The 14828-nt window shown below is 40.4% G+C and overlaps 1 long non-coding RNA gene across 1 annotated transcript; it reads right to left on the bottom strand.

Annotated features, from left to right (window-relative positions):
- Window positions 1–236: 236 nt before the first annotated feature.
- On the bottom strand, window positions 237–3402 carry LOC117967572 (uncharacterized). The gene is made up of 4 exons (XR_009320256.1): window positions 3382–3402; window positions 2857–2877; window positions 2024–2077; window positions 237–1044 (listed from the first exon to the last, which is right to left on the bottom strand). It is a non-coding gene; the product is annotated as an uncharacterized LOC117967572 (long non-coding RNA).
- Window positions 3403–14828: the final 11426 nt, after the last annotated feature.

The following is a 14828-nucleotide window of genomic DNA, read 5'->3' as shown; positions in this document are numbered from 1 at the left end:
CAGCCCTGGCAACAGTTCCCTCCCCAGTCAGCCCAGTTCTCCCATTGTTAACACAAGGCTCCTCACACCCAGTCATCTAAACACTGCAGTGTGGTCTGTGTCTGGAGGAAGGAGCTGCTCACAGTGATGCATGCTGGGAAACACTGACTCTAATATCTCAACATGTGCAACTTCCACCCGCCAGTGAATATTAAAGAATGTTAAAAGGTCACAATTAAAAAGGCCAAAACGAGACATTGATGCTAATAGCTTTATTGCTGAAAAAGCTTTACAGAAAGAGAGAGGCTTTTTCCCAGTTTCATGTAACAGCAGACAGTTGTTTTTTTGGCAGGACAGCATTTATACTGGTCAACAGTTTGAGCATTTGTTGTCATGAATGCAAATAAAGAGATTTTAAAATAATTGAGAGATTAAGAAAGTCTCTATATAAACAAGATATTTTTGTCAGTCTGTGAACAAGGCCTGTCACTGGACACTTGTGACATCACAGGGTGGCTGTGAGGAGCTGGGAGAAGAAAGGAGTCTACTGGTCAAACCTGACCCGGTGCAGTGATTATGAGCTGGGGCAAATCAATCAAGCACGCTGTCCAAGTAACGCTTTGTATATGTGCCCATGTGCAGCTGTGCTTCTATTCAAACATGTGTGAGCATGTGATCTCACTGAGAATCTGAGACTACATGTTAAATAAGGACACCTTTCCATACAATGTAAAGACCTGCTTCATGAGAGGCAGGGAATCACCCAATAGAAAAATAATGTTGTCTCTATTATATATCCTTGAAGAGATTGACCAAATGCACAACAGAGAGCAGCTGTTTTAAACAAACTGTGAATGGCCTGATAGAAATAAGTATGGGTGCTGTAGCTGTGTTTGGGGAGAGGGACCACAACAGAAAGGTTACAGCCATGCTACAAAAGAAGGTTGCTGGTGTGTTTAAGCTTTGCTTGCAGGTCTGCTGTCAGGTAAACTCCAGCACTGTGATCCCTGGGCGTTGCTGCTTCTCAGTAGTGCTGGCATCTCCTGCAGTGGTAGGTATGCCAGTCTGAAACCAATTGAAGACATTATCAGCAACCTGGGCAGAAAAGCTATTGTTCTGATCCATATACTAGAGAGCATTGCACAGCTAGGTAATGAGATTGTGGGGTGGTAATGGTCAGCATTGTCTAATAATACAGACAATCAGTGTCACACTGAGCTGCAGAATTGAACTCCCTCCCATGTGTAGACAGCATCCTCCACACTCTTTGTATTGCACTCATTTGAATTTGAAAAAAGCTTTGTGTAATTCATGCATGCAAATTCACAATCCCAAAGTGTATGCTATCAACTGCTAAACTGTGGAGCCACCACAACCTCACAATGCAATCCTATCAATAAAAGACACGTAAACCCTCTATACTAGTTCAAATGCCAAACATGTTTCTTAGGTTTTATTCAGAGCTATCCTGGATCAAAACTCCTCTGTTTTGACCCCTGCTTTTATATTTTGTTTTAATAAAATGACAGAAGTTCCACAGGAGATTGAGGTCAGTGAACCCTTCTTCTCAACTCAAAGCCAGCCCTGACATAATGACCTCCCACAGAGAAACTACTGTATTCACACCATAAAACAGCAGCAATCACATTCATCAGATCTCCTGGTATTATTTGTGGAGTTGGTTACTCCAGCATAAGATCACACACATTGTAATAAGTTTAAGTATACATTTCTTGATTGACAGGTTAGACTTTCCTCTTTCCAGTAAGTTACAAATGACCTCAATTGATCAATAGTATAAGACAATACAGTTGAAAGATGAATTATAAACTCATCATGATATTTCCAATTAAAGGATTATGATGGATGGCATCTGTTATAAAACTTATTCCAACAATTGTGTGTCTCTCTTGGAGTTCCATCCATATTTGACCTGGTCGACCACATGTTCTAAATTGATATGGAATTACACTTGGTGTTCTATTTCAAATTGTTCTAATATATCCCACAGCCAATGTATACAGAAATAATAAGGCATACTCACAGTGAGTGCAGTGGTACCCATGATGGTAGTAGAAATAGTAGTGATAGTGATGAGCTACAGAAAAAAAGAAAAGAAAATTAGGAACAGTCTATTTTCAACATAGTGGTTAAAGAAAAGAGCTTGATACCAGGAGGTTCACATCCCGGCTCAGCCACTCACTCACTCACTGTGTGTGACCCTGAGCAAGTCAAAATGTAAAACTGGGGTCCTATTGGAAGTGTCTGCAGCAGCACTTGTTGATGCATAGTACACCCCCTAGTCTTGAAGTCACTTTGGATAAAAGCGACTGCTAAAAGACTAATGAATAAAAAAGTAATACTCAGATCCACATTGCCTTCCACTCTGCAGGGCACCACTTTCTCTAACCACTGAGCTGTCAAACCCACTAACTCCCATACTACAGCCCAGCACTAACCACTGAGCTAGTCAAAACCACTACACCACACTGCAGCCCAGCACTAACCACTGAGCTAGTCAAAACCACTACACCACACTGCAGCCCAGCACTAACCACTGAGCTAGTCAAAACCACTACACCGCACTGCAGCCCAGCACTAACCACTGAGCTAGTCAAAACCACTACACCACACTGCAGCCCAGCACTCTAGCCACTGAGCTACTCAAACCCACTACCTTCCACACTGCAGCCCAGCACTCTAACCACTGAGCTATTCAAACCCACTACCTTCCACACTGCAGCCCAGCACTCTATCCACTGTGCCACTGAAGCCTCTCAGCAAAACTACACTGATAAACAATTTGTGCCCTGATTGAAAATAATAAATAAATCCCACTGATTGCTGGATAAAATAAAGTAGAATCCATTTACTTACCATAGTAGCATCTGTACCTTACTGTGAAAGATAAAAGTTATATATTGAGTTCAGTCCATTTGAAGTCACTGCAGTGGCTGCTTTATACAAGAATGGGGCCTCAGTAGTGTATTAGAGAGCTATATATTTCAAAGGAGTGTCTCTCTATTTGTACATTTCTATTATTGGCAAAATCCAAAGCCAGTGCTCCTTCTTTATATACCCTCCCACAGTGTACAGAACACCTCACTATGTGAGTATGTATTAAATGAAGATGTCATTTCTTATTAAGAGCAGCTCTTTCATACTATTATACAATAATACCCCATTCCATATTTTCAACATTAGCTGTAGGAGGCCCCATTGTTAACATGTATTCGTTTCTTATGAAGCGCACAGTACATGTGTATTGTATTGTAGTGTACAGTCACATTCCAGCACTCTTGTAGCACACAGACTCCTTCCTTGTGTTACAGACATTTGAGGCTTTTGGTCAGCTATGCATTCTAAACCCAAATCCTCTTAAAATATCAGATTCACACTTACCACGAGCACAGATGCTATAATCTGGAAATGAAATAAACACACACCATTAGATACAATTCTAAAAAAATCTGTACAATTCATTTCTACATATTAATGTACCATAATGAAATAAAATACTTACAACAGAAAGCTGTTCCAAAGAGAAAGAAAAACAGAAACAGTGGTTATTGTATTTAATAGTTCACTTTATATTCATGTTTGAATTCCATTTACTGGAATGTTTTCTGTTCCTCTGAGGATACCATTTGATTTTGATAGCTGTTACAGGCTTAATGAAGACACCAAGGTGCACATTTCAAAGTGTTTCCTCCAGTCTGTCCAGAACTATGAAACCACTCCATGGTAGAATATGTTGTAATGCTGAAGTGTTTCTCAATGTCTTCAATCAATTGACCTGCAGTCTACAATCCATGCAGTTCACCCAAACCAGGAGCCAGCTCCAGACAGACACACACTTACTTCTGTAGTATCTTTTGGACAGGGCATCCTTCTTCACTACCATGGACTGTGTCAGGACCACCTCAGAATCCACTTCAGGAGAAAAACAGCACATGAAAATCATTAAAAAAACAGTAGTTTGCATCCCTTCTATTTACACACTGACCATGTTGAGGAACTCTCCAAATTTGGATTAGGATTTCAATGTACATTAAAGCAGATTGCTGAACAGTAAGGAGCTTCAGATTTCATTTTGTTGGAGTGTGTGTTACGATGTTTTCACCTGAGTTCAGGAGCTGCTGTTCAGTTCTAGTTGTCTGTCTTAGATATATGTTCATAATGTAGGCTGGATCAGTCAAAGTGTCTTTATAGAAGACCCAGTGATTGCATCACGCTTCCTTCTGCTTTCAATTCACTGCTATGCACTAGATGGTGATGGCACTTACTAACAGAAAGATATTTTAGTCTGCATTACATATGAAAAGACGCACACAGACTTATGCACAAAACAACGCTGCTCAGAATGATTGCAATACATCATAAATATCTCCTCTGGAATTGACTACTGCAACTCTCTCTATGGTGGTCTTCCATCACGTGCCATAAACCGATTGCAGCTGGTTCAGAATGCCGCAGCTAGGATCCTTACCAGATGAAAAAAACATGATCACATTACCCCCTGTCTTGCCCAGCTGCACTGGCTACCTCAAAATTCTCCTGCTTGCCTACAAGGCCCTCTATCACACAGGTCCAGAGTATCTCTCCAACCTGCTGACCCGCTATGTCCCTGCCTGCAAGCTGTGGTCCTCTGACTCTGACCTCCTTGTTATACCCAAGCAACAGCGCACCACACTCGGAGAGAACTCTTTCAGCTTCATGGCCCCGACTCTCTGGAGCTCTCTCCCAGCTTCAGTGTGTGCGGCTCCCACAATCGCTCGCTTCAAATCAACTCTCTAGGCCCGCTTGTTCTCTCTTGCTTTCAATGCTCTTTAAACCTGATATCTGTTATGAGCTGTTGTCTAAATTTCTATTTCAGGTTTTTCACTCAATCTTATTCCCACCCTAGCCTTGTATTTAATGTAATATGCCCGTATTTAATGTATTTGCATTTGTTTTGCTGTTTAATGTACTATGCCCTGTATTTCACTGTATTTAATGTATTTGCATTGTTTCTCACTATCTTGTAAAGTGCTTTGTGATGGTGGTCCACTATGAAAGGTGCTATATAAAATAAATATTGATTGATAAAAAGGTAAAGGGAACAGTCAGTCAAGTCAGTCAAGTTATTATATCTCAGGTGGGCTTTCCTTCTTACTGACATGTAAGGCGATAAATTAATACAATAATGCCCCGTTCACACTAGCACACCCGTACCGTAAGGGCTCCACGCCCTCACGGTACGGGTGTGTTCACACTAGCAAATAACCGAGCCAAGCCGGAACCAAGCCGGAACCAAGCCGTGAAACTCCAGCCCTGCAACATATCTGAATCTGGCTCGGGGCCGAAGCAGGCTGTGGGCGGGGTTACTGCATTTCGTCATCACACTCAAGCGTCATCACAAGAGAAAGTGGCAACGCCCAGGACCTCAACCGCTAAATGTTTTCCTAACTCCTTACCTTTACTCCGCGGGACACATAACAACACACATCTGACTGAAATACTAAATAAAATAACTCCCTCTCTATAATACGCATATAGTAAATCAAAAATGTAACTTTCTGTGAATTAACCACGCATAAAGCACCATGTAATCAACGCTATATTTTTAACAAACAAAAAAATAAAAAAAAGTAACATCCCCACTCGAGGATAATTTTAATCAGCAGTTTTTAAACTATAGCCTGGCTAAACGGCAGTGGGGAGTTCAGTTCGAAGCGCCAGACAAGCAAGCCAACAAAATGCAAGAGGGAGAGGGGGAGAGCTCCCATGGGGTTCGGCTGCCGGAGCGGGGCTGAAGCGTCTCGACTCCCGGAGAAAGCTGCAGCTCCTCTCGCAGCAAAAAAGTAAATAGATTAGAAAAGATAACCACGTCACAGACCTAATATTTATTTAGTTATAAAATTAATGCTGAATAAGATGTCTGTGTTATAAAGTGTCAGCGCAGCATTTCTCCAGTTCAGATACTGTATCAGAAGGGAGAGACAGAAACGGAAGTTACACGGATAAGTTGTTTACAGTTTGAACACCGGTACTGTATTTACTGTATAAATATGCACTTGTATAGGGAATTGGGGGACATGCTGTAGGAGCGTTATATTGGAGGCGCGTTATTTTGTATACCTTTAATATGATCCCCGGTCTTTGCTTTCTTTGTTTAGGTATGTATTGCAAGCCCCGCCCCCCGCATTTTCAGTACTTCTCCGCAATAATAATAATAATAATAAATCCATAGTGAAAAGAGATTTTATTAAATTAATGCTTAGTTCTGTTTTTGCAGTCTGTGTGATTTAATGTAATCGACTCAGCACGTTCATTATGCGTGATGTCGGCTCAGCTCGGCTCGCCTTTCTCTGGTGTAAACGCAACTCAAGTTACCCCTGCCGAACCAGGCTGGCTCGGCTCGACTCGACTCGGGTGTGCAGGTGTAAACGTAGCATATGTCTTATTAAAGGTGCTGCATCAACACATTTAAATTCACATGTTAAATGCAAACAGATGAATTATTTTTTCAAAGTGTATATCCCTCAAGCTTGTGTTTTCCTCTCGCTTCAGTGTAACAGACAGACAGGCAGACAGACAGACAGACAGACAGAAACACACTCAACAGAAGAAGCTCTAGGCCGTCTGTACTCACTGTCAGCTCTTTTCTCCATCATATTGTCTCCTATCAGTTAAAACAAAAATAGGTTTATACAGTTAGACGTACATTAGGAAACAGATCTGGCACTTTGTGTTTGCGCCAGTAGAGAAGCAGCAGCTAAATGTGTTCAGATTCACTGGGGTTTGGCCTTAAGTCTATCATCTGTAATTCACAATGTGTTCCTCTTGAAGGTTTAACGTTGTACCCACACACTACCCAGACGTGCTTTTCAAAGGACTCACCCAACTCCCGCTCTCCTTTGAGTCCATCGCTGTCCAGTTCAGCATCAATGTTGCCTGAATCCTCTGCCTCTGAAACAGGGAGAATAGAGCTTCATGAAGCAATGAAGGATTCCCTCGACTGCAGTGCACAGCTTCATAGGACACTCAACACAGGGAGGCAGAGTGTTCCCCATTATATTGCAATGCAGAGCTGTGAGGTTTAACCAGGAGATTTCTGGATATACAGTAGCCCTTGATGTTATGCATGATTAGTGATGATTAGTCAGGTTGAGTTTCTAAACAAATTGTTTGGTCTGTCCAGGACTGTGCTTTTTTGTCATCCTGCAAATAAGGTTCTTTCTTTCTTTCTTTCTTTCTTTCTTTCTTTACTTACCCAGCGCTCTCTTGTTCTCCGGTGCTCCTTCCTGATCCTCTGAGTCTTCCACAGTGTTGCTGAGATCTGTAAACACAGGCTGTGGTTACATTTTTAATGAGAGCAGTCCTGTGTTGTATTCAGTGTTATGAAAGGTATGGCAGCATGGAATGGAGAATGCAAACTGCCCGATTAGCAAAACTGGGATTTTTTTTTTATTTCATTAAAATTTTTGCATCTGTTTTGAAAAAAAATTAATTATGGTCATAAAATTCTGCACTGGTTTAATGAAGAGCTACAACATCATTGGCCCCAAAGTGTAAACAAAGAATGAGCAGGAGGCGAGATCGGCCCGAAGGGAAATTTGCCCCCCCCCCCCCCCCCAGTATATTTAAATATTTACTCTTTATGACTGTTTCATTTCTATTAAGTTCTTATAAATTAGCTATTCACGTGGATAAGCCACAGCTGCATCTTACACCTTGTGGTCTGAATCAACCTCTTATTTCTTAGGGGTAAATAAGGGGTCCCCATGGTGGGAGGTGGTTGATGCAACACATGGGAGTTTTCAAGTTCTCTAAATGCTGTGTCTTATTCTAGTGGAGTACAGGCTCATCAAATCAAACCCCAAGACAAGTAGACAAACCTCTGTGGTGAGAATAAGGGATTGCGTTCTGGAAGAATGGATCTTACCCAGTTCTCTCTTGCTGGCCTGGTAATCATCATCTCCCAGCTCTTCAGAGTCCTCAAGGAGGCTCCTTGCACCTGCACACAGAGGAAATGGAGGGGGTGAAATCATTCTTTTAAATGGCAATGTACAAATTAAGAACAAAGAAGGGTATTCTTATTGTAAGTTGATTATTCAATAGTGCAGCATTTAGGAAAATACTGAACTACCTAAATCCCCATCCCGACCTGAGATTCTTCCACCTGTGCATGCTGAGGCACCGGCTCCTTTTTCCCTGCTACTGACTTGAGCTGCTTTTTAAAGTACTTCAGCAGACTCATCTAGACAGACATGAATAACGCTGGATTACCTGCTAGGCTGGTTTGCAGCATTATAACTATCTGAAATGTGTTATTGTTATGTCTTTAAGAGGCAGACCTCCTCTGATGCTAAACCTTTTGTTTCACAGCTTATGGAAATAGCAGCAAACTGAAATAGCTTAAACAGATATACAGAACACAACGTGAAAGTAGCATGATTCACGATAGCTCACTCCACCATACTTATGACAGTGACTGAAAACAACACATACATCTGAACAGCGTTTTTAAAACCAGGCTAAATAAATGTGAACAGATACATTCAAATCAACAGATTATAAAAAATGCAAACAATAGTCATTAAATCTTTTGCACTAGGCATGAAAACGTGTTTTATGATACTAAAACGGACATCCAGTGTTTTTTTAATTGTAAACAATGAGCTATTTTATTTCTACATTTTCAGAATCATTTATGGACATAATATAACTTTACCGTCAATAATTATTATTAAATTAAAGGGAGTTTAAATTATTAGCAAGTATACAAGTTTCGATATGAAAGCTGAACATTAATATCAGCAATGAACAAAAGTTACACGTTTTTAATGAAAATAATTATTGTAGCCAACTATCAGGTTCGGAATTGATTTTAAAATTTTAATGCTGACATGTAAGGCTCTTCATGGTCTAGCTCCGACTTACCTGTCAGATCTTTTATCTTTTTACAGTCCCACTAGCAACCTCTGCTCTGCTGATCTCAGACTGCTGTGTGTCCTGCCTGCTCGCCTGCGCTCTATGGGCGACAGGGCCTTCTGTTGCTATGCCCCCAAATTATGGAACTCAATTCCACTAGAGATCAGGGACTCAGCTGCTTTGAGTGTTTTTAAAGCTAATTTAAAGACTTACTTTTTTAGAAAGGCGTTTTTATGATTTTTATGATTGTTTTATTTCCTTGTGCTTTTTATGTATAATCTTTTTATTTATTGCTGTACTATTAATTGTGAAGTGCTCTGAGATGATTGCTTTTAAGGGCACTATACAAAATAAAGTTTAATATTATTATTATTATTATTATTATTATTATTATTATTATTATTATTATTATTATTATTATTATTAAATCAGCTTATGTGATTTTGAAATGAAACTATTTGCTATAGTTACTTAATCTAAGTTAAAAGAAATAAAAGATTTTGGTGGAAATTGATCTTAAACTCGTTCATAGCCCCGCAGCAACAGTAGCCTGATAACTTCTTAATTCATTTTTAATAACAGGCTGATACGCTCTCTCCCTTACCTTTTTTTCAAAGATTTTTTGGTAGTAATAAAAAATTGTTCTCTCTCATGACCACCATTCCCACCATTCCCTTAATAAACAAGTTTTTTTTTTTTTTTTGTAATTGTTAGCTTTCATTTTTTTTATTTTATTTTAAACCTTTAAAGACAAAACCAATGTCAAACGCAATACATATATAATGAAGGAAGAAAAGTGGAAGGCCAAAATATATAGTTTGTCCCCCATATTCAAAGTGCAGGGGCACATGCCCCTTCTGACCCGTGGGTTAGGCGCCTATGCGGTGGAAGGCTGTCTGCTATCTCCCTACCCTTCTGTTATTCTGATGAAAGTCAGTCAATGCCATCTCTTCCCCCATTTATTTTAGGTTGAAGGCAATCAATGCAATCCCTCCCTCCCTCCCCATGTTACTCAGGAGAAAGGCAGTCTTACCAGCCCCTGACAGAAGCCATGCTGTCAGGACAGAGAGGAGAATGGTTCTTGTAGTCCAGGGTTTCATCTTGACAAGGTGCTGATGCTGCTTTTCCACTCTTCAGCTGCTCTGGTCCCTCCACCCTGCTCTGTTTTATACCCTCTCCCAGGCAAATACACTCCTTCACCACTAAACCCTCATTAAGGACCCTTTCATTCTCTACACTGTGATACTGTGTGATGCCCTCCTCTTCCAAATTTCCATACTTCACTTGAAAACTATTTCCTCTGTACCCTATGATCCAAATCTATTGACACAGTGTCAGTGATCTCCATTGTTCTCCAAACACAGTGCAGGATCAGTGCTGGGGTCAGCAGGGTGCAGACAGGGGGCCCCATATACAGTATTAAAGGCAATAGAATGATTAGTTATCAGTCATGCAAAATGAAGCGTTCTCTGGAATTGTCAGCTGTTGGAGTGCATATTTCTTATTGAAACATTTCACAATTGTATTATTAAGTCTCTTTTTAGTGGGGAAAAAGTAGGATTGAAATACCCAATGGGTTGTGAAAGAAAGAGCTTGGTGTTGTGATAGACTCATTTCTACCAGCAATGGGGAAGCAATCATAAAGATGAAGGCTAATCCCAGGGTTTAAAGGAATGAGCTGTGAAGAGGGTCCTGAATTTGTTTAGCTTGAACAAAGAAGAGTTAGGCGGACTTGACTGAAGTCTTTAAAAACTTCAAAGGTGTTGACAAAGTTAACCCAAACTAATACCACAAGCATAGCACTGACACCAGGGCCAGAGGAGACTGCTGGAAATTAAGTGTTATTGTTTATTTATTTAGCAAACGCCTTTATCCAAGGTGACTTACAGATACTAGGGTGTGTGAACTATGCATCAGCTGCAGAGTCACTTACAATTACGTCTCACCCGAAAGACACCCGAAAGGTTAAGTGACTTGCTCAGGGTCACACAATGAGTCAGTGGCTAAAGTGGGATTTGAACCGGGGACCTCCTGGTTATAAGCCCTTTTCTTTAACCACTGGACCACACAGCCTCCACTGGACCACACAGTGTGGATAGAGATAGGACAGAGGTGAGGAGACACCTTCTCACAGAGTGTGGTGAGGGGATGGAATGGGTTACCAAGTCATGTTGTTGGGGCTGGGATCCTTTAAGACCCGACTTAACAGTTTCGAGATCAATCAGCTGCTGCACTGATGGGCCGAATGTCCTCCCTGGTTCTGTGTTCTGAATTCTGGATCTCCAGTGTGCTGGCATTGATTGATAACTCCTCTCCAGAGTCAGTTGTTTTCCTTGTACACTAAACCAACCCTAAATATGTTGAGACAACATTGAGGGAACTAAATCTAGTTAGTCTGGAACAAAAAAAAAAGATTAGAGGAGACTACAGGTTTTAAAAAGTTTAAGTTAACTGTAGTCACCCTTTCAAGCAGAGCAGAGAGACTAGGACTAGAGTCCACAGTTATAAACTGAGTGGAGACAGACTTAGGACAGAGGGTAGGAGACAAATCTTTTCACAGCAAGTTACTTAACCTCCTTGTGCTCTGTCCTTCGGATGAGATGTAAAACCGAGGTCCTATTGGAAGTGATTCTGCAGCAGCAATTGTTGATGACTGGGCAACATCCCTTGCAGTGGAGTTAACAGACAATCAACACACAAGGGAAATGCATTTATTTAGCCTGGAACAAAGAAGGATTAGAGGAGACGCTTCTTCTCACAGAATTGGGAGTGTTTGAAATGGGTCACTAGAACGGTGTTACTGCAGAGTCTTTAGGATGTCTTTAAAAGCCAACTAGATGAAAGTCAGGGATCAGTCAGCTACTAGAAAAGTATCAATGTGCTAAATTCCCTGATCTTGTTCAGAACTTTTCTTATATTATGATGTTCCTAAAGTTATTGCTGAGGCCAAGATGGTCCAGTGGTTAAGGAAAGGGGCTTGTTACCAGAAGGGTCCAGCTTCAATCCCAGCCATTGACTCACTGTGTGTGACCCTGAGCAAGACACTTAACCTCCTTGTGCTCCGTCCTTCAGTTGAGACGTTAAATCAATGTCCTATTGTAAGTGACTCTGCATATAATGCACAGTTTACAACCTACCTCTGTAAAGCGCTTTGTGGTGGTGGTCCACTATGAAAGGCGCTATATAAAAATATATTCTTCTTCTTCTTCTTCTTCTTCTTCTTCTTCTTCTTCTTCTTATTATTATTATTATTATTATTATTATTATTATTATTATTATTATAAACTAAAAAGATTACAACATTTGGAATTTCAAGAGAAAGAATAAACATGGTGTTTTTCTTGTAATGCAATATATGAACATGTGAGTCTCCACACCTTGCATTACACTCAGATGCAGGTGCATAAGCTTCTATATGAAACCAAAGGAGTAACTGCATCTGCACAGAAAACAGCACATACTCAATTATAAGCACATGCGTCAATTCCTAGTGAGTATACGGTAATATTATTATTATTTATTTCTTAGCAGACGCCCTTATCCAGGGCGACTTACAATTGTTACAACATATCACATTATACATTATTTCACATTATACAGATATCACATTATTTTTACATACAATTACCCATTTATACAGTTGGGTTATTACTAGAGCAATCTAGGTAAAGTACCTTGCTCGAGGGTACAATAGCAGAGTCCCCCACTGGGGATTGAACCCACAACCCTCCGGTCAAGAGTCCAGAGCCCATTGCTAAACATTACTACAGTACTAGCTTCAATAGTCCCTTTAAACAAACCTCCAAATTCCAATAATATGGCGTTATTAGTACATAAATAGGTTACTTTTTAATTAACCAACCATTAAGAACGCAATGAATGAGTTTTAATGAGCTCGTTGCTAACAGTTAATAGACTAAACAAGCACCGCTTCAAATGAAGCCTGACCACTGCTCCCACTGAACACCTGATTGTGCATTTCAAAGGAACTTTGATGGATATCACATCACTGATGCATGTGCTGAAATATGGAAATATAACAAGCAAATGTGTCACCAGCAGTTCAATTGCTACAAGGGAAGAGGCGCTGGCATCATGCCTTTTACATTAGCTTTAGAAATCTCTATGAATGTATGCTAGTTTGAAAGTTAGTATATGCATGAGTATGTTCCCAAGCATTTACACACTGGGCTAAGAGTGACATCATTAGTTTATTGAATGAATGGTATTTTATTAGTAGTAATTATTATTTTATGGATTGCAGTGTTTGGTGGAGTCTTTTTTTTTTTTTAATCGACATATTTGCTTGAGAAAAATGTCTTGTGCAAAATGCTTTTTCAGGTTTCCATTCGCTCAGTTTATTTTACTTGAGAAAACCCGGCTTTCACCCGACGTCATGCAAATGTAGGGGAAAGGTGGGGGTTGAGATGTAAATTAGCTGTGTGTAAAGTTCTTGTGCTGTTTTCGCAGATGGCTCATGAAAATGTTGTTTCCATGCACAGAGAACTGGTGCAGGAGAGAATCGAAGATGATGTAATAAAGCTGCGATTTCTATATACCTTGTGCCTGTTTTTTAAAAAATATTATTCTGCTGGTAAGTTATTACTATATAATGTTAATATTATTGAGGTGAGGGTATGTAAATCCACACGACAGCAGTCATTGCAGTGCTGGACTGGATTTCTTAAGTAACAGGATGGCGATACAATTACCTTTGAGCTCCGTGAATTGCTCTAGCTCCTGCGCAGAGCGAGTGCTTTTGTCACCGTTCACACTGTAAGCCTGCGAGCAATCAACTGAACTGGAACAGGAACAGTATCCCCTTTCATTACACCCGGTCTAAACACGTCCTGCAATTGGACAGCAGTCAGGAAGGACCAGTACAGCATAATACAATAATAAACACCCAGGACAACAAATCCTGTAACACCATACACACACACGCACACGTTAGGGTTAAAACAATAGATTGATTGCTCGAAGTAGATCACAAATTTAAAAAAAAAAAAAAAAGGTTTCACATTACTAGCGTGAAATACAACTGTACAACTACAAAGTTGTAAGCACTTGGAACAAACTAGTCCGTATACAAAGCAATGCAGTCTAACACATTTGCCTGAGAGGTCTAGAGATATATTTGAGATATAAGGAGGCTGTGTGGTCCAGTGGTTAAAGAAACGGGCTTGTACCCGGGAGGTCCCCGGTTCAAATCCCACCTCAGCCACTGATTCATTGTGTGACCCTGAGCAAGTCACTTCACCTCCTTGTGCTCCGTCTTTCGGGTGAGACGTAGTTGTAAGCGACTCTGCAGCTGATGCATAGTTCACACACCCTCGTCTCTAAGTCGCCTTGGATAAAGGCGTCTGCTAAATAAACAAATAATAATTTGGCATGATTTATTGTTATAGAACTTCTGACAGACATATCTGTGACGTTAGTTTGTGATCACGTTCACGGGTTCTAGGTTAAAGGTCGCTTCACCCGGTTCTGTTGCGGTCAGTGTACGGGCGAGCAGTCATTTACGTAATCGATTCACGCATATGTGTTTGGGTGTGAAAAGCTGTGCAGCGGTGGGAGCATTTTTTACACACTGTTTAAAATAATAATAATAACATTTTCAATAGTATTAATATTATTTATTTCTTAGCAGACGCCCTTATCCAGGGCGATTACAATTGTTACAAGATATCACATTATACAGATCACATTATTTTTTACATACAATTACCCATTTATACAGTTGGGTTTTTATTGGAGCAATCTAGGTAAAGTACCTTGCTCAAGGGTACAACAGCAGTGTCCCCCACCTGGGATTGAACCCATGACCCTCCGGTCAAGAGTCCAGAGCCCTAACCACTACTCCACACAGTGACAGCTACAGCTACAATTAATCAACCCGAGCCGACCACGAATAGACAGTTATTACCCGACCC

This window comes from Acipenser ruthenus, chromosome 55 (genome assembly GCF_902713425.1).
Source record: "Acipenser ruthenus chromosome 55, fAciRut3.2 maternal haplotype, whole genome shotgun sequence".
Taxonomy (NCBI): domain Eukaryota; kingdom Metazoa; phylum Chordata; class Actinopteri; order Acipenseriformes; family Acipenseridae; genus Acipenser; species Acipenser ruthenus.
This window is presented reverse-complemented; position numbering and strand designations above follow the sequence as displayed.